The sequence below is a fragment of the Staurois parvus genome, unplaced genomic scaffold (genome assembly GCF_062004578.1).
Source record: "Staurois parvus isolate SC_StPar_1 unplaced genomic scaffold, SC_StPar_1.0 ptg000283l, whole genome shotgun sequence".
Classification (NCBI taxonomy): Eukaryota; Metazoa; Chordata; class Amphibia; order Anura; family Ranidae; genus Staurois; species Staurois parvus.
Window position 1 is genome coordinate 4,713,945 of NW_028318079.1, and position 27,296 is coordinate 4,741,240.

Here is a 27,296-nt window from a genome sequence, read left to right on the forward strand (position 1 = left end):
CAGCAAATTCTCCAGATCTCAATCCAAACAAGCATCTGTGGGATATAGTGGAAAACAAGTCTGATCCATGGAAGCTCCACCTCACAGTTTACAGGACTTAAAGGATTTACTACTGACAGCTTGGCATCAGATACTACAGCATACGTTCAAAGGTCTAGTGGAGCCCATGCCTCAACAGGTTATGGTGGGTGGTCATAATGTTATGATAGTTCTGTTTTTTGTATCATGTTTGCAGACAGTTGACTTCTACTAGAAACAAAGTAAATCTAGGTAAATCTCCTAGATTATGCAGGTAAAAAGAGTAAGAGTGCCAGGTAATTAGTTAATGATTTTGAGAAAGCTTTACTAGATCATTTTGTGATTAAGCAGGACATCCAACTTCTTTTGGAGGTTCATATCACTCTCCCTTCATCAGGGCTTAGATAGTGTGAAGATCTGAAGTTGGAGGACTCAATAAGCAGAAAAGCTGAAATCAATATTCCAACACACACAATCAGAATCTGGTGTCTTGGTGACCGTAGAAGCAGCACAGAACATTTCTGGATAATGAGCAAGTATGCTGTGGATACTTACATATTACGGTAAGAGCTCCAGGAACATACTGTGGATTAAGTCATGTTTTATTAACACAGAACTATCAACATATTGATATGGCTTTCCAGATAAGAACAGTCCTAAATTGTAGCACTGGGGAATTGCTAGTTATGAAGTGCTCCTTAGTGGATAAAAGTCAATCTCACTATTATATATATATTTATATATTCTGCAAAGCTACAGGCTATCAGACTAAGCTAATCTGACTGATGTTACAGCCAATGAGTGTCCCAAATAGCCTCTCATAAATAGAAGATCACGGAGCTGTCAATTCCATTGAAACCTCTCACTTATCAATACCCATGAGAGATGATTCTGTCACTTCCCTTGCTAAAGCCTTACCACTTCAGACTTTGCATTCCTGAGTTTTTACTGATATTAAATAAAAGGCATCATTTCATATTTACCGCTGTCGCTCCTGTGCAAAAGGCCACTGCATTACTGTTGAAAGATCTTTTCTCCATAGTAAGAGGCGAAGACCATTATAAAATAATAAGCAGTATTTTTGTAAGTCTAACGGTTCAAAGAATTCTACAGGATGTTTTGGGATTAATATTTAAAAAAAACTTTTATGGAGATGGTCTTAACCTGTTTTATCTGTACATACCTCCCAACTTTCTGAGATAAGCAAGAGGGTGCCTTTCAGCAGGAGGTATGCTGGCAAAAACTGATTGGTTATACATATAGGCACTTATTTTTAGGATTACATTTTAAAAGCCTTAAAAAAGGGAAAAATAATCTTTGTATATCCATAGGGCATGAACGTGCTTTTTTAATGTGTTTTCCTGAATTTACATTGCATTGATATATACACGGAAACCATCAACAAAAGACCAAAGTCCATTGACTAAGGTCCTTAAGACAACTGTCCCTTTGGTACAGCAATCCTTTAATAAATTCCCCCCATCCTGCAAACGCTGTCCACAAGTACATGTACTCATGGATGCCTCCAACAGTCTACCAAAGTGGAGCTTACCCATACTGATCAACGAGGTCACAGCACTCATGCATTGAGAGGAGGACCCAGTGGGGATGCTTTTGCTGGAAAGGCTGTGCGGCTCTGGACAGGGTTGTACAACAAAAATGATTGGATCAAGGTGTAAGGTAAATACATGTCCAGGTGGCCAGCTCTCAGAAGTCTGGGGGGAACTGATTAAAGAACAATATCAAAAATATATTTGAACTTTAAGTAAGTCCACTGGATTGTCCCCAAGTTCTTCTTAAGCTTTTCCAGGGACTCTCCCTCCTCATTGGCTAAGACAACAGCGGTAGCTATTGGTTCCTGCTGCTGTCAATACAGCCAGTGAACCAATGAGGGAGGGTAGGGGTTGGGGCCAAGCCACGGTTTTGTGTGTGAATAGACACATAGGGCAGCGGCTCGGGAGGGAGCCTCCTTGGGTGCCCCCAGAGCAGACTGCTTCCTGCGGGGGCACTTGGCAGCAGGGAAGAGCCAGAAGTGCACGTGGGGGACCCAAGAAGAAGAGAATCATGACTGCTCTGTGCAAAACCTCTGCATAGAGTAGGTATGACATGTATATTGTTTTTTGTTTTTGTTTTATTTGCTTTAAATATCACTTTGATGGATCAAATTGCTGCTCATTTTTGACTGCAGTGACGCGCAGATTCAAAGGAACAGGATAGAAATTTTTTTGCTCAAATGAACAAATTTTTAACAATTTATGTGGTTTTGTCTAGTAAAGTCCATCCATTCCAAAATCAAATATTAAAAGCAAAAAGGAAATCCTTCAAACAACCTTCAAATGTTCTGAAAAGGGTGAGGAAGAGAGTTTTCATACAAATTTTCCTAAGAATTTTCTTTCCAAATTCTATCCATGTATGGCCAGCTTTAGGCACCTGTTGTGTGTGTCTGACTCAAAATTGGAATCACAGGTTCTACACATTACATTTTATAGTGTAGAATCTTGTGTTAAGAGATTTCCCACAAATAACCAGACACCGTGTAACAGTACGTAAATAAGACATGCCTTATACATTGATATAACTTCCTGCATGAAAAGCATTTTTATCTTAAATGGCTCCTCTATCTTGCTGCGGCCACGCAGGATGGCCGAGAATTATGACGCAGTAATTAATTATGATGGATGGGCAGACAGAGCATTATATCAGGGTCTGCCTGCAAGAGGAGAAATCTTACAGATTGGATCCTTCACCAGCCATCACATTCGTGCGTTTAATAGCTGATATAGATTAACAGCATTATGCTCAAGGGGGATAATTATTCTTCAAATTTCCTTTCAATTCCACCGTGATGAATATGAGTGTGGAAAACTAGAACAATGTGCTCTGGTCACACATTTACTTGGTAAAATACTTCGATTCACATAAAATACAGGAATTACCCATTTGTAATGACTATTGGATGACAGATATGAAGAACCAGTGGTAAGGCAAGTGTTTTTATCACCCAGGATTTGGTATTCTGCTTCCAATCAGATATTGAAAAACTTTTTGAAATTAGAGTTAAAGTACAGTATACATATGTAAAACCTCACCTTGTAAAATAACCCATTTAGTTTAAAATAGAAATGAAAGGCAAAACGTTTGAGTATAGATATTTAAAAAAAATTATAAATGCCTTTTTTTCTTTTTATGTGATCTAAGTGATCACATAATCTCTGTTTTCAGCTGCATAACGAGCTCAGAGAGGTATGGGTGGGGAAACAGTAGCACACTGATTTTCCCAATGATTGGCTGTGCAGGGGGTATGCCAGGACAACTCTGATTATTGGAGGACAGCTCTGCATAAAAACCAAAAAGCTTCCATGTTTTTTGTCAAAGCTTAATTGAACAAGCTGAAGTTAGAAGCTGATTGGCTACCATGCATAGGTGCACCAGATTTTGCAATGTCGATCTTTAGGAAATCAACCCCATTGTGTAAAACTCAGTCATCTATGATATTGTAGAGAAGGTGTGAACTGATTTAGCTTTTCAACTTCATCATTTGTCAGTATTCTGAATCAATTAGTAAACCTTTTCCCAGGTATTTATAAGACTTTAGAGTGTGTGGAAGACCACGCTAGACTGGGGACCCAAGGGTAGGCAATGGTAATGTACTCTAGTTGAGATCTTGAGGCTGCTACTTTTCTGATATGACAGCAATGCCACTTTAGCTGGCGTAACTTGAGTAAGTAGGAAGAAGGGCTGGTATTCATAAAGTAGTGATTTTCAGAGCCTCAGACTTCAACAACAACAAAAGTGCCACATTGTGGCACTAACAAAACTGGTGGGAACTGTATCAGACTTGCCACACTTATACAATGAAAAATATTGCTAATATTACAAGACATTATTTATTTCTCTGCTGTAAAGCTGCTTACCAGTCCTTAATTTTTTTATATATTTTCTGAAGTTATCATCAGTTATTTTGTTTATACCTTCCACATAGATATCGAAACATGTTAGGATTGCAGTTGATCTACTGTTGTCCCTGTGAGAAAGGTGACTTATTAGAAATCACACCAAGACAGCAGGTATTTGTGCTATCAGGTTTCAGACATGTTATTCCTTCAACTATTCCTGATTTATAAGCTCCTCCATTCTGAAGTTGTGATCTAAAAGCCCATCTTATTCCCACATCCGAGTCTACTTTCTATATAAAGCACTAATGATGCTGAAAAAATAACGGCAGAATTGCTATCTAATTCACCCAAAACCGTGTTATATCCTCCCTGACACCTCGCCGAAAAACTTTGATCCAGCGTGCAGTAGGTACTTTACCAAGACACTCGTGGCCTTAGTTTACCATATAGAGATTGATATGTCTGTTGTATAATGGGATAGCTTGTTTACCTTGGCTTGATTTTAGAAAACATGTAGAATGTATTATCGCCCAGAGCCATGTATAAATATAAATATATAGATAAATATTTGAATCAAATCCCCCCCCACCCAACAAAAAGAGCACTTGTAGATGTAGAAGTTGCCTATTTGCCCACATAACACTTCAGACATTTTCAGCAACAGATTTGTATAGCATCTTGTTGGATGCTGGTGGTTGCTGTTGGATGTTTACCCTGTGCATTAATTCTTGTGCGTAAATACGCCGTGCATAAATACATAAATTCATGTTGCTTGGTGGGTGATTTTTCTATTTTTGTTAGTAGTATTCACATTTTACTTAATAAATAGTTTTACGTGCTTCAGAAGGCCAGTGTGCTCTGTCTGTTTAATGTATGACACCAGAATATCCTGTCAGTCACATGTGCTGCCTTGCGTGATGCATGAATACTGAAGGTCTCTGTGTGATACACCAGATGGTTCAGTTGAATGTGCCTGAAGCACTGTGGGATTATATCTGTTGAAGCACAGAGAAATGTTTAATAATAGTTCAATATGCTGTTAAGTTCTGAATTCTATCTGAAGCTCACCTTCTCTGTAAACCCAACCTTAACTTTAACCCTCCTTGTAACCTCAACCCTAACCTTAACCCTCCTTGTAACCTCAACCCTAACCTTAACCCTTTTTGTAACTTCAACCCTAACTTTAACCCTCCTTGTAACCTCAACCCTAACCTTAAGCCTCCTTGTAACCTCAACCCTAACCTTAATCCTCCTTGTACCCTCAACCCTAACCTTAACCCTCCTTGTAACCTCAACCCTAACCTTAATCCTCCTTGTAACCACAACCTTAACCCTCCTTGTAACCTCAACTTTAATCTTAACCCTCCCTGTAACCTCAACCCTAACCTTAACCCTCCTTGTAACCTCAACCCTAACCTTAACCCTCCTTGTCACCTCAACCCTAACCTTAACCCTCCTTGTCACCTCAACCCTAACCTTAACCCTCCTTGTCACCTCAACCTTAACCTTAACCCTCCTTGTAACCTCAACCTTAATCTTAACCCTCCTTGTAACCTCAACCCTAACCTTAACCCTCCTTGTAACCTCAACCCTAACACTAACTCTCCTTCAAACCCCCTAACATCACCTCATACTAATTCGAACTGTAACCATAACCTGTTAAGTTCTGAATTCTATCTAAAGCTCACCTTCTCTGTAAACCCAACCTTAACCTTAACCCTCCTTGTAACCTCAACCCTAACCTTAACCCTCCTTGTAACCTCGACCTTAATCTTAACCCTCCTTGTAAACTCAACCCTAACCTTAACCCTCCTTGTAACCCCGACCCTAACCTTAACCCTCCTTGTAACCTCAACCCTAACCTTAACCCTCCTTGTAACCTCAACCCTAACCTTAACCCTCCTTGTAACCTGAACCCTAACCTTAACCCTCCTTGTAACCTCAACCCTAACCTTAACCCTCCTTGTACCCTCAACCCTAACCTTAACCCTCCTTGTAACCTCAACCCTAACCTTAATCCTCCTTGTAACCTCAACCATAACCTTAACCCTCCTTGTAACCCGACCCTAACCTTAACCCTCCTTGTAACCTCAACCCTAACCTTAATCCTCCTTGTAACCACAACCTTAACCTTAACCCTCCTTGTAACCTCAACTTTAATCTTAACCCTCCCTGTAACCTCAACCCTAACCTTAACCCTCCTTGTAACCTTAACCCTAACCTTAACCCTCCTTGTCACCTCAACCCTAACCTTAACCCTCCTTGTCACCTCAACTCTAACCTTAACCCTCCTTGTCACCTCAACCTTAACCTTAACCCTCCTTGTAACCTCAACCTTAATCTTAACCCTCCTTGTAACCTCAACCCTAACCTTAACCCTCCTTGTAACCTCAACCCTAACACTAACTCTCCTTCAAACCCCCTAACATCGCCTCATACTAATTCTAACTGTAACCATAACCTTAACAATCCCTTAACACCAACCCACCTTCAAATTCCAACACCAATCTTCACAATAACTCTTATCTGTAACCCTAACCTTATCACTAACCCTCCCTGTAATATTAACCCTAATGTTAGTCCTCCTGCAAACCCTAACAAGAAATTTTCACATTGACTCCCCTTGTGACCAAAACGCACAAACACTAATCCTCTCTGTAATCCCAACCCAAACAATAACTCACCTTTATACCCTAACACAAATCCTCACAATTATTTTAACTGTACCCCCAACCTTAACTGTTACACTCTGTATAAACCCAATCCTAACATTAACCCACCTTGAAACTTTAACACCAATCTTCACAGTAGCTCTATCTGTAATCCTAACCTTAGTACTAACCCTACAGTAATCTCAACCCTAACACTACTCATCCTGCAAACCCTTACACCAATCGTCAAACCCTAAACCCAATCCTAACATTAACCCACCTTGAAACTCTAACATTAACCCTCTCTTTAGTCAGAAATGTAAAGTTAATCCTGCAAACCCTAACACCAATCTTCACACTAATTCTAACTGTAATCATAACCTTTTACTCTAATTGTAATCCCAACCCTAACATTAACCCACCTTGAAATTCTAACACCAATCTTCACAGAAGCTCTATCTGTAATCCTAACCTTAGTACTAACCCTACTGTAATCTCAAACATAACACTACTCCTCCTGCAAACCCTAACACCAATCCTCACACTGACAGCCCTTTAATGCTAACTTTAACACTAATCCTCCTTGTAATTCCGAACCTTAAAAATAACCCATTTTTATACCCTAACACAAATCCTCACAATAATTTTAGCTGTAACCCCAACCTTAACTTTTACACTCTGTATAATCCCAATCTTAACATTAACCCACCTTCAAATGCTAACACTAATCCTCCTGCAAACCCTAACACCAATCCTCACACTAATTCTAGCTGTAATCATAACATTAACATTTACTCTAATTCTAATTCCAACCCTAAAACCAGCCTAGGCAGTTAGAAATCTTGGTCAATTCAACAGGTACCGGACGAGATTGGTACCATGTAAGGGCAGGCTGAATGTACCCAAGTTGATTAATTGATCAGCTTGGGTATAACCAGCCTGCCAGATTTTACACATGATTATCTCTAGCAGCTGGCATAGCCACTAACAATAATCACTGTCTTCTCCAGATGGGGACTGCTTCCCCCGCCAGGAGAATACAATAGCTCGGGGGGAGACAATACTCTCTGTGTTAATGGGGGAATCAATCAAATTTCGTTCCTGCAAACCATGCAAAATTCGCTCTGTATATGGCCTGACTAACACTAACCCACCTTCAAACTCTAACATTAATCTTCATAGGAGCTCTATCTGTGACCTTAACCTAGCACTAACCCTACCTGTAATCCCAACCCTAACACTACTCCTTCCGCAAACTCACATTGACACCCCTCCCCACAACTCTAACTTTAAGGCCCCATGTACATGTGAACTCACCTAGTCGGTATACTCTCCTGGCAGCAGAAAAATGCTAAATGCGCCAAAAACACGTGTAAACAAGGTACTACTGGCACTTGGCTGTTTATTCATTTAATTGACTGGAGTAGTTTTCATTGACATGGATAAAAACCCAATTGCTAAAAGTGGCTAGCGTTTAGCAGTGTTTACACATGTTTTTGCTGCATTCAGCATTTTTTGTCCAAAACGTTCCTCTCCTGAACACGATTATTTTTGCATTCAGAAGAGGAACGCTTACCCGCCCCTAAACTCTGCTGCTCCTAAACTCTGGTAAAAGCCTATGTATGCATGGACACATAGACTTTTACTGAGTTGAGTTTAGGGGCTTTGGCAAAAAAAACAGCAGAAGCTCCTAAACTCATGTTTAGGAGCAGCAGCGTACATGAGGCCTAATACTAATCCTCCTTGTAATCCCAACCCTAGCACTAACTCACATTTAAGACCTAACAATAATTGTAACTCTAACTCCAACCTACCTCTTACACTCTGTGTAATTCCAATCTTAACATTAACCCTCCTTCAAACTATAACACCAATTATCTATCTGTAACACCAACCCTCCCTGTAATCACAAACCCAACACTAATTCTCCTGCAGACCCTATCACAAATTCTCACATTGACTCTGCCTGTAACCCTAACTCCATTTCTTATAATCATATAATCTCATATAATCAGATAATCTCAACCCTGACCTGCCTTAGACCCTAACACCGATCTTAATCCTAATTTCCTAGTAACCCTAAACTTAACTTTTGCCCTTTCAATAATTACAACCCTAACACTAATCCTCCTTCAAACCCTAACACCATTCCTCTATATAATCTGCCTTTAGACCCTGACACCTACCTTCATGCTAATATTCCTGGGAACCCTAAACTTAACTTTTACACTTTTTTTAATTACAACCCTAACACTTCTTCAAATCCTAACAGCAATCCTAACAATAGATTCCCTCAAGAGTTGGTTCTGGACAGCTCAGTCGATTGCTTGAAAAAAGGCCTGGATTCTTTCTTAGATACAAAGAATATAACTGGATACTAATATTCATGGATAAAGTTGATCCAGGGAATATTCGATTGCCTCTCGGGGGATCAGGAAGGAACTTTTTCCCCTGCAAGAGTAAATTGGATCATGCTTTGCTGTTATTGTTTGCCTTCCTCTGGATCAACTGCAGGTGTAGGATTATAACTTTTTTTTAATGGTTGAACTGGATGGACTTTTTTTCTTTTTTTCATCCAGACTAACTATGTAACTATGTAACAATGCCCTCCCTTAAAAAAAAGTAATTTACCCCCCCTTCCCCATAGTCCTCAATCCTTTACAGTGAAGAGAAGATAATCTGTGCCGAGAGATGTCAGCACTGAGCTTCTGATGCTGGAATATACTCATTCAATCTGTGGACCCCTGACCTAGCTGAACCCTTTGTTTTTCTGATCACGCTAGGCTACCATGATGAATGAAAATGTGGAACAAGTATATGCAAAGAAACCTTATGTAACTTTGAGGAAGATTTAACTTGAACCAATTTTCACCTGTAATCAAAATTAACATGTATTAGAACTGAAAATGAACAAATCACGCCTTATTTTATTCTTCAGTTACTCCCGTCACCCGTGCTCCCTTTAGAATATTGGCACAAAGGATTGTGTCACTTCGTTCCGCAGAGATGACCTCCCAGACCTCAAGTAAACAAGATTAATTTCCAAATCAAACAAGAGACAAGGATGGCATTAAGGATATCTGCATTCTTCGCTATATTAATCAGTCCTTTTTGCACCAAATGCTATTAGCAAACTTTAAAAATGATTAAAAAACTTGAAAAGTCAAAAGGATGAATCCATTAAATTGATCTGGAAATAGGATTTTAGGCTCTGTTAATTTATTCTCAATGCATTTTCTCAATGCATTTTCCAGGCGGCTGGAAGAGACTATCTGAGAATTTTAAAAGTCAGCTTTATCAAATATCATCCACACACCCCTACCTTGGTTTTAACACTCACTACTTGATGATAGAAATGCAATTTGTCATTGAATGACTATTACACATGCAGGTTAGGATGTTTCCAGTTTAGGAATTATTTAACCTCCTCGGCGGTATGATTCTTTCCAATTTTTTGTGCTGAAAGCGGTACCATTTTTTTGTTTTAGTTTGGTTTTTTTGTTTTTTCTTTTATAAAAAACGATTAAGCCCTCATTCGCACCAATGTGATTTGTCATGCTATTTGACAGTTCAAAATCTCATGACACGTTGCACTCTATTTGTGTCTATGGAACCATTCAAATCAGCGCGACACTGACTTTGCATGGCGGCACCGATTTTAAAAGTGTTTCCTGCACTATTTTTGGCGATTTGCACAGACATCTGTACATGAAGTCACGCAGATGTCAGGAAAGCCGCACATGAAATCGCACTGACCAGTGGCTTTGAAATTGCTCTACTTTAAATGAAGTAGCGCAATTTCAAAGCCACATTCAGTGTGAACCAGAGCTTAAGCCAGATCTAATATATTGATTGTGCATGGATACTCAAAACATATTCTTGCAGTGCTTACTATGCACCTGCCATGCACACAGGCATGCATGCACCCCACATGCTACGTACAGTGAATTTATCAAGCTGCGTTCCATATGTTGTGTACTACCCACATGGAAGAAAAATATATTTGAAATATGTTTTAAAAATATTCTTCCCAAATATATTGCCATATATCTGAAATACTACAATTTTCAATTTTCATATTCAAAATATATATCAATAAATAAATAAATAAATATATATATATATATATATATATATATATATATACATATATATATACTGCACGTTGAAATGTGTTTGTATTACAAAATATATGAAAACAATTTTTAAAAATACATTTCAAATATACTGTATGTCTTTAAAAATACAAATCTATACTTTTGGAATGCATTTACAATTATAAGTAAAAATATATGTTAAAATGACTTTTTTATATGTAAAAAATATCTGAAGAATATATTTAAAAATATATATATTTTTAAAATATATTTTTTTGTAAATATATTCTTCAGATTTTTTTTAACATATAAAAAAATTAATTTTAACATATATATATATATATATCAATTTAAATATATTGAATATGGCCAAAATTGTAGTATTTCAAATATATGGAAATATCTGGGAAGAATATTTTAAAAATATATTTCAAATATATTTTTCTTCCATATGGGTATCCAGAATCTGAATGTATGATTTTTAAGCAGTAGTGACCTAATTAGTAATTTCACATGTACATCACATGTAGGAACAAAGCCATGCAAAGCATATGCAGATATAATTAAAAGAGTCAGTAGAAAAAAATAGTAAAAGTAATAAAACCACAGTGCATATACTGTACATGAATAGTGAAAATTCCTTCTACTAATTTAAAGTGTTACTAAACCCACAACAGTAAAACAGCCTGTATATGCAGTAAAGCATGCTTGTTATACTCACTGTGGAACCTAAGGGGTTATTCCTCTGCATTTTGTAAAAAGACTGTTTAATCCTTTCTTCTCTGTTCCTCCTCTTTTTCAAGCGACCACCTCTTATCTCCAGACTGAACCGTAGGCATGCACATGCTCAGTTTGGTGTGTATTGCTAAAGGGTTTTTTTTTCTTGGGATCAGCATTGTCAAGACAGAGGTCAGGGGATTTCCATCATCCTAGAGCAGAAAGAAAACTCCTCCTACAAGCTTTAACAGTGCTCAGTTGGACACTGATAGAAGTCACAAGACTGTTATATACTGCTGATCAGAAAAGGTATTTAACAGTTTATATTTACTAAAATAATTGCACTTCCATATTCTGTGTACTGTGGGAAAACGGAAATAGTGAATGCAGGGTCTGGGGTTTAGTAACACTTTAAGATTCTTGACTTCATTAATAAATCATGCCCAGTGGAAAAAAAAATTGTGTTACTCTTTTTCCCAGGTACTTTTAATGATCCTGCTTTTTTATTGTTTTTTCACTGTTCAATTTGCTATCTGTCTGCCCCAACTTACTATAAGAAATGTTACTGGTTACTGTGGGTGATCTGCTGAGAAGTAGCCCATTTTTGTATACCCAAATATGCTTTATTCAGTAAAATGAATTTTCATTTTAAGTGAACCAAATAGAATATTCTGTGCTGAAGTTAGACCTGTACATGAATTCTGATTGGTTACTTTATCCCAAGCCACTGCTAGCCAATACATTTCTTTAAGTACAGACACATATTAAATTAGAAGTCTCATTAGTCATCATTATCATCTATGGGCTCATGTGTAAATACTTCTTGGTTGCAAAACTATTCTCCCTTAAATTACATCTTTATGTCTGCAACTATTGATGGATGTCTCCTCCCCTTCATGAAGCCCGATTTGTGGGCTTTGCTTTTGTGGAGCTCAAGCTCTATTGTGAGTACACATGTCAAGCTTAATACGTTACTCTCACTTATAGGAGCAGATGATTCCCCGAAGCTGCCCATAGTATACTACTAGAGATGAGCGAATCGAACTAGGCGAACCGGAATTCGAGTCGAATTTCAGGAAATATTCGATTCGTGTCGAAACCGAAATTTTGCCTACTTCGGGTGCGCGAATCGAACATTTCCCGATCAGCCGGCAAAAGTGTCCCTGCAGTGAGCTCCGCTATTTCTGACAGTTCTCTGACAGAAGGAACACATGTTTAGCGGTTGAAACATTGTATCTATTAGTTTACATTTAGGATACAGATGTTTCAACCACTGTACATGTGAAGAAGTTGTGAGAGAACTGTCAGAAATAGAGGAACTCTGCACATACACTTTTTGCCGGCTTGGAATTATTCTTCTTTTCATCCTACTTCTTCTTCTTCTTCATCCTCAGAAGAAGAGGATGAGGATGAGGATGAAGAAGAAGAAGAAGAAGAAGAAGAAGAAGAAGAAGTAGGATGAAAAGAAGAATAATTCCAAGCCGGCAAAAAGTGTATGTGCAGAGTTCCTCTATTTCTGACAGTTCTCTCACAGCTTCTTCACATGTACAGCGGTTGAAACATCTGTATCCTAAATGGAAACTAATAGATACAATTTGTATCTATTAGTTTCCATTTAGGATACAGATATTTCAACCGCTGTACATGTGAAGAAGCTGTGAGAGAACTGTCAGAAATAGAGGAACTCTGCACATACACTTTTTGCCGGCTTGGAATTATTCTTCTTTTCATTCTTCTTCTTCTTCCTCATCCTCATCCTCATCCTCATCCTCTTCTTCTGAGGATGAGGATGAAGAAGAAGAAGAAGAAGAAGTAGGATGAAAAGAAGAATAATTCCAAGCCGGCAAAAAGTGTATGTGCAGAGTTCCTCTATTCTGCAGATACACTTAGAGGAGCTCTGCAGATACACTTAGAGGAGCTCTGCACATACACTTTTTGCCGGCTTGGAATTAATCTTATTTTCATCCTACTTCTTCTTCTTCTTCTTCTTCTTCTTCATCCTCATCCTCAGAAGAAGAAGAGGATGAGGATGAGGATGAAGAAGAAGAAGAAGAAGTAGGATGAAAATAAGAATAATTCCAAACCGGAAAAAAGTGTATGTGCAGAGCTCCTCTAAGTGTATCTGCAGAGCTCCTCTAAGTGTATCTGCAGAATAGAGGAACTCTGCACATACACTTTTTGCCGGAAACCGCTGTATGGAGTGAATGTCCCAGAACTGTCAGAAATAGACTATTTATGACAGTTCTGGGACATTCACTGCATACAGCTGTTTTAACCGCTGTATGGAGGGAATGTCATGGAACTGTCAGAAATAGACTATTAATGACAGTTCTGGGACTGTCCTTCAATGCAGCGGTTGAAACATTGTATGTATTTGTTTCCATAAATGGATCCATTTATGGAAACAAATACATACAATGTTTCAACCGCTGCATGGAAGGACAGTCCCAGAACTGTCATTAATAGTCTATTTCTGACAGTTCCATGACATTCCCTCCATACAGCGGTTAAAACAGCTGTATGGAGTGAATGTCCCAGATCTATCAGAAATAGACTATTTATGACAGTTCTGGGACATTCACTGCATACAGCTGTTTTAACCGCTGTATGGAGGGAATGTCATGGAACTGTCAGAAATAGACTATTAATGACAGTTCTGGGACTGTCCTTCCATGCAGCGGTTGAAACATTGTATGTATTTGTTTCCATAAATGGATCCATTTATGGAAACAAATACATACAATGTTTCAACCGCTGCATGGAAGGACAGTCCCAGAACTGTCATTAATAGTCTATTTCTGACAGTTCCATGACATTCCCTCCATACAGCGGTTAAAACAGCTGTATGGAGTGAATGTCCCAGATCTATCAGAAATAGACTATTTATGACAGTTCTGGGACATTCACTGCATACAGCTGTTTTAACCGCTGTATGGAGGGAATGTCATGGAACTGTCAGAAATAGACTATTAATGACAGTTCTGGGACTGTCCTTCCATGCAGCGGTTGAAACATTGTATGTATTTGTTTCCATAAATGGATCCATTTATGGAAACAAATACATACAATGTTTCAACCGCTGCATGGAAGGACAGTCCCAGAACTGTCATTAATAGTCTATTTCTGACAGTTCCATGACATTCCCTCCATACAGCGGTTAAAACAGCTGTATGGAGTGAATGTCCCAGATCTATCAGAAATAGACTATTTATGACAGTTCTGGGACATTCACTGCATACAGCTGTTTTAACCGCTGTATGGAGGGAATGTCATGGAACTGTCAGAAATAGACTATTAATGACAGTTCTGGGACTGTCCTTCCATGCAGCGGTTGAAACATTGTATGTATTTGTTTCCATAAATGGATCCATTTATGGAAACAAATACATACAATGTTTCAACCGCTGCATGGAAGGACAGTCCCAGAACTGTCATTAATAGTCTATTTCTGACAGTTCTATGACATTCCCTCCATACAGCGGTTGAAACCGCTGTATGGAGTGAATGTCCCAGAACTGTCAGAAATAGACAGAAACTGTCACAGAACTGTCCTTCTTCTCATCCTTCTCCTTCTTCTCATCCTTCTTCTCATCCTTCTTCTCATCCTTCTCCTTCTTCTCATCCTTCTCCTTCTTCTCATCCTTCTCCTTCTGCTCATCCTTCTTCTCATCCTTCTCCTTCTTCTCATCCTTCTCCTTCTCCTTCTTCTCATCCTTCTCCTTCTCCTTCTTCTCATCCTTCTCCTTCTCATCCTTCTCCTTCTCCTTCTCATCCTTCTCCTTCTTCTCATCCTTCTCCTTCTTCTCATCCTTCTCCTTCTCCTTCTTCTCATCCTTCTCCTTCTCCTTCTCATCCTTCTCCTTCTTCTCATCCTTCTCCTTCTCCTCATCCTTTTTCTTCTCATCCTTCTCCTTCTCCTTCTTCTCATCCTTCTCCTTCTTCTCATCCTTCTCCTTCTTCTCATCCTTCTCCTTCTTCTCATCCTTCTCCTTCTTCTCCTTCTTCTCATCATTCTCCTTCTTCTCATCCTTCTCCTTCTTCTCATCCTTCTCATCCTTCTTCTCATCCTTCTTCTTCTCATCCTTCTCCTTCTTCTCATCCTTCTCCTTCTCCTTCTTCTCATCCTTCTCCTTCTTCTCATCCTTCTCCTTCTTCTCATCCTTCTCCTTCTCATCCTTCTCCTTCTCCTTCTTCTCTTCCTTCTCCTTCTTCTCATCCTTCTCCTTCTTCTCATCCTTCTTCTTCTCATCCTTCTCCTCCTTCTTCTCATCCTTCTTCTCATCCTTCTTCTTCTCATCCTTCTCCTTCTTCTCATCCTTCTCCTTCTCCTTCTTCTCATCCTTCTCCTTCTTCTCATCCTTCTCCTTCTTCTCATCCTTCTCCTTCTTCTCATCCTTCTCCTTCTTCTCATCCTTCTCCTTCTCCTTCTTCTCTTCCTTCTCCTTCTTATCATCCTTCTCCTTCTTCTCATCATTCTCCTTCTTCTCATCCTTCTCCTTCTTCTCATCCTTCTTCTTCTCATCCTTTTCCTTCTTCTCATCCTTCTTCTTCTCATCCTTCTTCTTCTCATCCTTCTCCTTCTCATCCTTCTCTTTCTTCTCATCCTTCTCCTTCTCCTTCTTCTCATCCTTCTCCTTCTTCTCATCCTTCTCCTTCTCCTTCTTCTCATCCTTCTCCTTATTCTCAGCCTTCTTCTTCTCATCCTTCTCCTTCTCATCCTTCTCCTTCTCATCCTTCTCCTTCTTCTCATCCTTCTCCTTCTTCTCATCCTTCTCCTTCTCCTTCTTCTCATCCTTCTCCTTCTCCTTCTTCTCATCCTTCTCCTTCTCCTTCTTCTCATCCTTCTCCTTCTTCTCATCCTTCTCCTTCTTCTCATCCTTCTCCTTCTTCTCATCCTTCTCCTTCTCCTTCTTCTCATCCTTCTCCTTCTCCTCATCCTTTTTCTTCTCATCCTTCTCCTTCTCCTTCTTCTCATCCTTCTCCTTCTTCTCATCCTTCTCCTTCTTCTCATCCTTCTCCTTCTTCTCATCCTTCTCCTTCTTCTCATCCTTCTCCTTCTCCTTCTTCTCTTCCTTCTCCTTCTTATCATCCTTCTCCTTCTTCTCATCATTCTCCTTCTTCTCATCCTTCTTCTTCTTCTCATCCTTCTTCTTCTCATCCTTTTCCTTCTTCTCATCCTTCTTCTTCTCATCCTTCTTCTTCTCATCCTTCTCCTTCTCATCCTTCTCTTTCTTCTCATCCTTCTCCTTCTCCTTCTTCTCATCCTTCTCCTTCTTCTCATCCTTCTCCTTCTTCTCATCCTTCTCCTTATTCTCAGCCTTCTTCTTCTCATCCTTCTCCTTCTCATCCTTCTCCTTCTCATCCTTCTCCTTCTTCTCATCCTTCTCCTTCTTCTCATCCTTCTCCTTCTCCTTCTTCTCATCCTTCTCCTTCTCCTTCTTCTCATCCTTCTCCTTCTCCTTCTTCTCATCCTTCTCCTTCTTCTCATCCTTCTCCTTCTTCTCATCCTTCTCCTTCTCCTTCTTCTCATCCTTCTCCTTCTCCTCATCCTTTTTCTTCTCATCCTTCTCCTTCTCCTTCTTCTCATCCTTCTCCTTCTTCTCATCCTTCTCCTTCTTCTCATCCTTCTCCTTCTTCTCATCCTTCTCCTTCTTCTCCTTCTTCTCATCATTCTCCTTCTTCTCATCCTTCTCCTTCTTCTCATCCTTCTCATCCTTCTTCTCATCCTTCTTCTTCTCATCCTTCTCCTTCTTCTCATCCTTCTCCTTCTCCTTCTTCTCATCCTTCTCCTTCTTCTCATCCTTCTCCTTCTCATCCTTCTCCTTCTCCTTCTTCTCTTCCTTCTCCTTCTTCTCATCCTTCTCCTTCTTCTCATCCTTCTTCTTCTCATCCTTCTCCTCCTTCTTCTCATCCTTCTTCTCATCCTTCTTCTTCTCATCCTTCTCCTTCTTCTCATCCTTCTCCTTCTCCTTCTTCTCATCCTTCTCCTTCTTCTCATCCTTCTCCTTCTTCTCATCCTTCTCCTTCTTCTCATCCTTCTCCTTCTTCTCATCCTTCTCCTTCTCCTTCTTCTCTTCCTTGTCCTTCTTATCATCCTTCTCCTTCTTCTCATCATTCTCCTTCTTCTCATCCTTCTCCTTCTTCTCATCCTTCTTCTTCTCATCCTTTTCCTTCTTCTCATCCTTCTTCTTCTCATCCTTCTTCTTCTCATCCTTCTCCTTCTCATCCTTCTCTTTCTTCTCATCCTTCTCCTTCTCCTTCTTCTCATCCTTCTCCTTCTTCTCATCCTTCTCCTTCTCCTTCTTCTCATCCTTCTCCTTATTCTCAGCCTTCTTCTTATCATCCTTCTCCTTCTTCTCATCATTCTCCTTCTTCTCATCCTTCTCCTTCTTCTCATCCTTCTCCTTCTTCTCATCCTTCTCCTTCTCCTTCTTCTCATCCTTCTCCTTCTCCTTCTTCTCATCCTTCTCCTTCTCCTTCTTCTCATCCTTCTCCTTCTTCTCATCCTTCTCCTTCTTCTCCACCCTTCTCCTTCTCCTTCTTCTCATCCTTCTCCTTCTCCTTCTTCTCATCCTTCTCCTTCTCCTTCTCCTTCCTCATCTCCAAGGGCATTTAAATTAAAGGTACAGTGTTCTGCACTAATTTAAAGGCTCTCTGAAGCCTAGAAACCCTTTAAATAAGTCATCTTCGTAGCGGAGAAATTCGCATCGAATCGAATTTCACACTGGAATTCGCCGAATCAGCCGAATCGAATTTTTCATTTCTTCGCTCATCTCTATATACTACACTATGCTTAAAATTGGATCTGGTTTACACAAAAAGAATTCACAGTTTTGTGTTGACATACATATGTTACTTTTAGACTGCATAGCCACTTCTATCCCCTCTGGCATGAGCACGTGTAGTGGACTCGGATTGGGCAGGTGTTGGCGCAAAATTGGACAAGTCCAGCTTCTTCTTGTTTAGAGCATCCACATAATTGTCTAGTCACCATCTTAGACACATTTCTGCCAGCCAAAGGCCCACTCACACATTTTCTGTCCTGAGGCCTTACACTTGAAATTTTGGCACTTTACTTCAATTTCGCGTTTCTTCCCATGACATATCATATGTGACATATTGAATTTTATTCAGCTCAGACCACCACTAGCATGACTATATATCCTGCAGCAGTGTTTTCAAGGCAGAGCACAAATATACATATTCAAGCCATCTTCCTTTTTACTCCTCTCCTTGGGAGCACCACAGAGTTGAGACCACTTCACCTAAGCTACTCAGCCTTGGTCTATCCACCACCAAGCCAAAGGACACACAGATGAGGTTCAGTGGTAACAAGGTCCTTCTATTAGTATACCAGTCTCTTTCAAATGTCCCACCTATAGCTTTGCCCAGCTGGACATGCTCCCTGATGTAATCTATTCCCAGGTTTCAGCTGCCACTCTCTTAAGAAGACTCTTTCCCAAGGCCATATGCATCCCACTGCAGGACTTGCAGGGGTCAGGGGTAGACAAGGTGACTCCAGCTGGTCCTCACATGGTCTGTACCACCTCACCTGGGAATTCCGCAATACACAGGCCCCTTTAGGCAAGCTCGGTATTGGATCACACCTTTGCGGCTCTGGGATGTCCAACTGCCAACATCTGACTGACTGAGCTCTAACTACAGCCTGCTTTTATGTAAGCAATAACCTCATCTATGACATGGTAGCAGGAGGGATCAAACTTAAAGGGGCACTGCACCTGGCAACACGCAGCTGTCACTCAGTAAGCAATGGTGCATGCACTGTAATAGCACTGGTCTCAGGCAAGCACTTGGTGTCCAAAACAAGTGATGTCATTCAGCTCTAATTAATTATTTATCTCCTAGAGAGCAGTGTGGTTGGACAGTGGTGTGAGGGGTGCACTGTCAACTATGCTAGCTCTGGATCCACTGGATCAATTGAAATTGGACATATTGCTACATTCACTTCGTCTTCTGGAGGAGAGGATAAAGAAAAAAAATGATGATGCTTCCTATTTAAAGATGACCTCTGGGAAACGAAAAACAACTGTTGCATTTAGGCTTCCCCCTCACTGGAAGGATAAATGTTCATGTTCCCTTAAGCACCAGTTAATAGCACATTTAGTTATATTATCCCTTGCTCCTGCAGGATTCTACTTCAATGTGACTGGTCCCCTCTTCTCTTTGGCACTCCGCACGGTGATGACAGCTGTGACATCATCTCATATATCACAGGACCATCAGTCCTACATTGTAAGTGAGAGCATCTAGAGCCCGAACACAAGCTGGAGCATCAGAGAGAAGAGACTAGTGCTGATGCCCAGGGGAGCCAAAGATGGGGTACGTAAAAGTGTTTTTTCCTGGTACCCTAGGCAAAAATTAACATTTACTGTACCTCTACAGTGCCGGGGAAGCCCCACTGCAAGGGTAGCTTTTTCATATTCCCAAAGTTCAGCTTTAATTACAGAGATTGAATAGCAGATTAAATTAAGTTAAGGCACTGAATTATTTTGCCTGGCCTGTCACATGTAGTCTTATTGATGATTATGGTGAAGAACTAATCATAAATCAACCACCTCCTTAGTACTATAATTACCCTCTAACACAATCAACACCTTCCCCTGAAAGTGTACCAAATTATATAAGTGACAGTGTTATTAACAAATACTCCAAAAAATAATACTACAATCACCTTAATCCCCAAATGTTTACAAAATTATATAAATCCACTACCAATATACAGTCCACTACAATTCTTTTTCAAGTTCACTAAAATATCCAATCAATTCTTCCAACGATATTCATAAACAGTCCACCCCAAAGAAAAGAGAACTCATATAGTGCATTATCTTTTGTAAAATTATATATGTATATAAAAAAAACTTTTATATATACTTCCTACAGTGAATATAGGTGAGAAATGGTGAAAAAACGTGAACCAAACGTGATCAGTGAAAAACACATCAGTGTATATAACACTCTTTTAGTGCCACATCAAAAAAAACTCAAATTCAGAAAAGTGTACACTTCTAAATGCAGTAAGGATACCCTTACCAACTTTCCCAATATAATAGGCTTTATAGTAATCCAGAAACTCCACAGGCTGAACCGCTTAGGAACCTCTGCTGTATCCTGCAGCCACCACACTCTTTGGATTCCTCAGACACTCTGCTCACAGTGTCTCCAAAAAAACATACAGGACATACAGTCATGGCCGAAATTGTTGGCACCCTTGATATTTTTCCTGAAAATCAAGTATTTCACACAAAAAAGGTATTGCATTAACACATGTTTTGCTATACACATGTTTATTCCCTTTGTATGTATTGGAACAAATATAAAACAGAGGCAGAAAAGCAAATATGACATAATGTCACACAAAACCCCAAAAATGGGCTGGACAAAAGTATTGGCACCCTTAACTTAATATTTGGTTGCACACCCTTTGGAAAACATAACTGAAATCAGTCGCTTCCTATAACCATCAATAAGCTTCTGACACCTCTCACCCGGAATTTTGGACCACTCTTCCTTTGCAAACAGCTCCAGGTCTCTCTTATTGGAAGGACACCTTTTCCCAACAGCAATTTTAAGATCTCTCCACAGGTGTTCAATGGGATTTAGATCTGGGCTCATTGCTGGCCACTTCAGAACTCTCCAGCGCTTCTTTGCCATCCATTTCTGAGTGCTTTTTGACGTATGTTTGGGGTCATTGTCCTGCTGGAAGACCCAGGATCTTGGACGCAAACCCAGCTTTCTGACACTGGGCCCTACAGTGCGACCCAAAATCCTTTGGTAATCCTCAGATTTCATGATGCCTTGCACACAGTCAAGGCACCCAGTGCCAGAGGCAGCAAAACAACCCCAAAACATCATTGAACCTCCACCATATTTTACCGTAGGTACTGTGTTTTGTTCTTTGTAGGCCTCATTCCGTTTTCGGTAAACAGTAGAATGATGTGCTTTACCGAAAAGCTCTATCTTGGTCTCATCTGTCCACAAGACGTTTTCCCAGAAGGCTTTTGGCTTACTCAAGTACATTTTGGCAAACTGTAGTCTTGCTTTTTTATGTCTCTGTGTCAGCAGTGGGGTCCTCCTGGGTCTCCTGCCATAGCGTTTCATTTCATTTAAATGTCGACGGATAGTTCGCGCTGACACTGATGCTCCCTGAGCCTGCAGGACAGCTTGAATGTCTTTGGAACATGTTTGGGGCTGCTTATCCACCATCCGGACTATTCTGCGTTGCAATCTTTCATCAATTTTCCTCATCCGTCCACGACCAGGGAGATTAGCTACAGTGCCATGGGTTGCAAACTTCTTGATAATGTTGCGCACTGTGGACAAAGGCAAATCTAGTTCTCTGGAGATGGACTTGTAACCTTGAGATTGTTGATATTTTGCCACAATTTTGGTTCTCAGGTCCTCAGACAGTTCTCGTCTCCTCTTTCTGTTGTCCATGCTTAGTGTGGCACAGACAGACACACAATGCAAAGGTTAAGTGAACGTCTCTCCTTTTTATCTGCTTTCAGGTGTGATTTCTATATTGCCCACACCTGTTACTTGCCCCAGGTGAGTTTACAGGAGCATCACATGCTTGTAACATTCTTATTTATCCGCAGTTGTGAAAGGGTGCCAATACTTTTGTCCAGCCCATTTTTGGAGGTTTGTGTGACATTATGTCGAATTTGCTTTCTTTCCTCCCTTTTTTTGTTTTGTCCCAATACACACAAAGGGAATAAACATGTGTATAGCAAAACATGTGTTAATGCAATACGTTTCGTGAGAAATACATGATTTCCTGGAGAAATATCAAGGGTGCCAACAATTTCGGCCATGACTGTAGTGTGATACCGCCAATAAAATTCACAACATGGACTTTATTTAAAACTGCTCACATTGCCAAAGCTTTTAAAATCGCATTAGAGGGAGTACAGGAATCTCACGGTCATCCAGGGAAAACGTCCAGGTACACCTGCTCGATCTCTCCCTCATCCAAAATGGCCACCAGGTAACTTCCGGTTTCTGGGAAAACGTCTTGACGTCACTCCACCTTGACGCGTTTCGTCATCGACTTAGTCATAAGGGGTGTGACCGTCAAGCAACAGAATTCTATTTAAACCCCTCCTCATCATGGCGCCGAGACACTCGCCGCCATATTGGAGATGGGAGCACTGCCAGTAATGTCCCATAACTGCTTACAACTAATCCGGCATATATTATCTGATATACAAATCGTCCACCAAGATAACATACTATAAAACTCTACCCCATAATTCTCATTAGCAATCTATAAAAATATATAACGACATAATTATTACTTGATACATAAAAATTACAACATTAACCCCTAAAACCTCAATCAACCTAGTCACCTTGAATACATATATACACATTCTGAATAGTATTATATACAATGACTTTCCTTTTATACCATAACCTCAATATGAATTCTATTCTATCTATATATTATTATAGTGGATTAAGGTCCTTTTTATCTAAACATCTACCCATCTAAAATTACTTTAATCAAACCTAATTATTAAGGAAGAACTCTACATATATATAAAAATCCCAATCAAACCCATACTATTAAAATTATATAAAATAACTAAAATTAACCTCCCAATTGTAACAACATAACATCATATGGTGAAGAACTGGCTACACCGGTGTATATGGCCTTAAAGAAATAAAAAATACTTATTTCATAATGTATAATTTCAATGGAACCCTAAGGTTTCTCCAGAGGTTGCTAGGGGTTCCTTCAGCAATGAGCAATTTCTGCCTCTCAGATAAGTTCCCATTGACACTATTGATCTTTTTAGCTCTCTGTAAGGGGGTAATTGTTCTCAATGAGTGGAACTCAAGTGTGAAGAGCATTCTTCCCACTGACCATCACATTAATGTATCATTAATTGTAAATATACATAGTAATTTGTAGAAGGGATCCCCTGAGATCAGAAAGTTATTTCAAGGGTCCCTCTGTGTTGAAAAGGTTGATAAAGGCTTGATTAGACTATAAGTGTATTCAATTGCATGTTAGACCAGCCTTTCTTGACCAGGGTGCCCTGGCACCCTGGGGTGCCTTGAGGTTTTTCCAGGGGTGCCTTGGCAAAATCTCTGAAAATTGCCCAAAACATGTATACAAGCCAGCAGGTGGACAAGCCTGCCTTTTAGTTACACAAAGCCACAGGCTTTCATTGTGCACCATTACGACTTTCTAGCCGCCGGCGTCCTGACAACCAATGACATCTTCAGTTGATAAGCAGGATGTAAGCTGCATGCACAGCATCCTAGTTTGATCCTCCCCTGCCCCTCTCCATCAGTGCTGGGGTCACACTAGTCAGTACCAGTGTGCAAAAGTATTTGCTTTGGAAGAATAAATCCCTCTAATGTTGGATGCCCTACATGTGTGGATGTTGCTACGTTATATAAAACTATTAGAATAGTTTTTCACATTTTAGAATGGGGTGCCCTTTTAAAATTATGGACAGTCTTGAGGCACCCTATTTTAGAATGCGGTGCCGCAAGACTGTCCATAATTTTAATGGGTGCCTCAGGACTGTCCATAATTTTAAAGGATGCTTTGACTGAAAAAAGGTTGAGAAACACTGTTAGACTACATTCCACAATCTGCAACTTACTGGTTGTTTTTTCAAAAACAAGACAGTAAATAAAAGGAACTCTCCCCAGCAGGATACAGACAACACAACATAACCCGAGAGGAGGTTTAATCATTCCTTTCTCTATGCAAAACAATAAAAAAAACCTAGGTTTGGCTATATAAACACTTTAATTAGGTTGCTAAATTCGGTTGTGATAAATTTGGACCTTTTAGTAATTTTATAACTCTGAATAAATACATTGCTCACATGTCACAATATGCACCAAGCAAAAGCATTTTAAATAGTTTTCACCTTTTATAATTAAAAAGTAGTTGTTGAGCTTGAGTTTTCATGTGTCGAGACACATATTAGGCAACCAATTCATTTGGAATAAGCTGTCAACGCTTTAAAAAAAAAAAAGATCTTGCTCAATCTGTTAAAGTGCACCGCAACACAGGGAACATTAAAGTGGAACTTCACACTCTCAATCAACAATGACTATTTTAATCCTTATTCTGCTAGCTTTAGTAAATGGATAGGATATAATTTTTACTTGTTTCAAACATATTTTTTTTACATTTCTTTAGTTATTTCCTGGTTTCCATGCCTAGGAATATGATGTCATATATCCCAGGAGACTTCAGGAGAGGAAGGAGGGCTCTAGCTCAGCCAATGCCTGAGCTAAGGGCAGATGGATTTCAAGAAGTAAATGCTACATGAATCATCTACTTACTCAAGATCACCACTGCCAGAAATGCCAGGGGGTGTTTTTCAAAATGATTGCTTAGCAAAATTAAGCATGGAGACATGAATGGATGAGTGAATGAGTAACATACATGGCAAAACAGGCAGTGGTTTCTTCAGAAAGACATATCCTTTCCTGCTTGGATATGCTAAGACTCCCTGGGAAGGATGTTGGAGTTACAACAAGGAATGGAAAAGAATTTTAAGCAGACACATGAGCGCTCCCTGGACACGGCTGTGAAACATACAGTTTGGAGCCATTGAAAACAGCTCAAGCTTGCCTTCTTTGTTCAGGCATCATCCAGGTTCAACATTTACTCCCTGGACTAAAGACACTGGCTTAAGAATTATGCATGGTCATGCATGCGGAGTTCACATAATCTGGAATGACTAGCATGGTTCTAAACATAAAGAGTCAAAAAACAGTTTGCTACCCAATTTTATCTGAGGTATTCTTGGACTGGTGGTTTCCTCCCCGCAGCTCAGAGAATCTCCCTTTGTGTATCCAATCACTAGTGATCTTCATGTACATCAGGTGCTATCTTCGACTGGCATTGTTGCTTAGTTTTTCCACTTTCCCTGAAGAAGTGGGTCACATCCCACGAAACAGGTCGGATCTTGATTGATTATCCAGTTTTGGATTAAATTTTATGGAAAAGCATTTTTGGTTTCTAGTGGAATTGCCACCCTTCTCAAATTACATCCAATGGTCTATCAGTTGGTCCGCCACCCACAGAGCCACCAGGGAAGTGTCATGGAAATTTTGTATTGTTGGTTGAACTCTAAATGTGTCATATATGAGTGTTATTCATATGTCTCTCCTGTGGCTTAATTAAAGCTCTGAAAGCTGCAATTGGGCCATGCGCATGTACAATGTATGTATTACAGTACTCAGCTCGGTAATGGATGAGATGGCAGATCTGCGCTTATAGACCGGCGTGTATACCACCACGGCATTCGATGCGAATGCCGCTGGCGGTAGGCCGCGGGCCTGTATCCACATATCAGCAGCATAGTACCACATGGACTTCATAACGCAAGGCGCCAAATGGTAAGAACTCCGCGTGTAGGCTTATGCATATCTTACAACCCATTAACGACCTGAACTGTATCTGGATGGATGTGTTTTAATAAAGATCGTATCGGGCCCATCCAGGTACAGACTGGTGTTTAGCCTGGGGGATGCTTGTACAGAGAATGAACATACTGCTAGGAGCTGGAACAAGAAATATAATCTCCATAGAGGGCTCATGGGGGCAAGGGGAGGAGATATGCTCTCCACAGAGGGCTCATGGGTGGAAGGGGAGGAAGTCTGCTGACCTCAGAGGGCTCATGGGGGAGGACCAGTGATAGATAATAGGAAAGGCTATGCTCCAATCGGAATGTACATCCTGTGTATCGGCACTCCCCATTGCATTGTTCTGTGGGAGGGGATTGACCTTATTCATGTGGGGGGCGTGTGTGTGTTTGTAATAAAACCGGGGGCTGAGTCTGAAGCCAGTCTCTATGTGAATTCCAACATCATCCTGAGAGTGTCGTGTGATCATTCCTGGGTAACGGAGCTCCAATCACCCACATTTCAACAGAAGTTAAATCAGTTGGATGGGCAGGAATCGTGTAGTTTAGCTGCAGTCGTGGTAAGCGAGATTCGCACAGCTTTATGGGGGATTTCTGCGCATCCAACTGCGAGTACTCACGGTAAGGAGAAATTGGTTAAAGCGAATTTCCAAGACAGAAGGTATTTCAGATGATCCAAAGGGAACCCCGGATGGTCAGAGGTGCCCGGAGGGAAGCCAGTGGGAAGCCTAAAGATGCTAGACAAGTCCTTAAGAGGATTCCATTTGAGACCTTGAGATGGGATATATCTTCTTAATGCATATTTGAATTATGCATCTGAATTATGCATCATTAGAAGACACACGAAGGATCACCATTCAATATATAGACTTTGGCACTTTATTCCGGCACTTATCAGTCACCTATATATGTCTATTATTGTGGTTTATCCATTTGATATCATTCATTTCATTAATTTAATGGTTTTATCCATCGTCCAGTATTTTATCTGAGTTTTTAGCGCTGCACCTTTTGTATTATATATTAATCATTAGATATTAGTTTTCTTTTCTTTGGCTTTTTTTCCCCCTCTGTTTTCACCTGGTGATCTGGCCAGTAACACACCTCCGGTATTAGTGAGAGGCAACTCTGGAGGAATGAGCACAGGACACAGCAGACAGAATCATTGTCATTCTTGGGATGGGAGAGGGGAGTGTTAAATGTATTAGCAGATTTGAATACAAATAACACATTGGAGCCAAACTCCAGCTAATACTTTATAATCAAATACAGCAACCATTTTTTTTTCTTTCTTTTAGAGATAAAGGTTTTACATGAATAAACAAAAGCTGATCATTTAATCACTCCTGCCAGTGTTAAGTGGTCTCATACTTGTAAGCTCATAAATTTTGCTGGAGAGTTTGAACTTCTGAAAAAAAAGCAGAGTTGCTGGCTGAATCAACAGATGAAAATAGAAGAAAGAAAGCCACAAAAAGGAAACTAATGCAGCTA

General features: G+C 40.0%; 1 long non-coding RNA gene across 1 annotated transcript in view; it reads left to right on the forward strand.

Moving 5' to 3' along the window:
* Positions 1 to 26,252, forward strand: part of LOC149458560 (uncharacterized) — a 94,705-nt gene extending 68,453 nt beyond the window's left edge. Inside the window, exons 3-5 of the long non-coding RNA XR_016313408.1 lie at positions 416 to 581; positions 11,466 to 11,688; positions 24,572 to 26,252. This is a non-coding gene — a long non-coding RNA (uncharacterized LOC149458560). The remainder of the gene's footprint in view (positions 1 to 415; positions 582 to 11,465; positions 11,689 to 24,571) is intronic.
* The last annotated feature ends 1,044 nt before the right edge of the window (positions 26,253 to 27,296 follow it).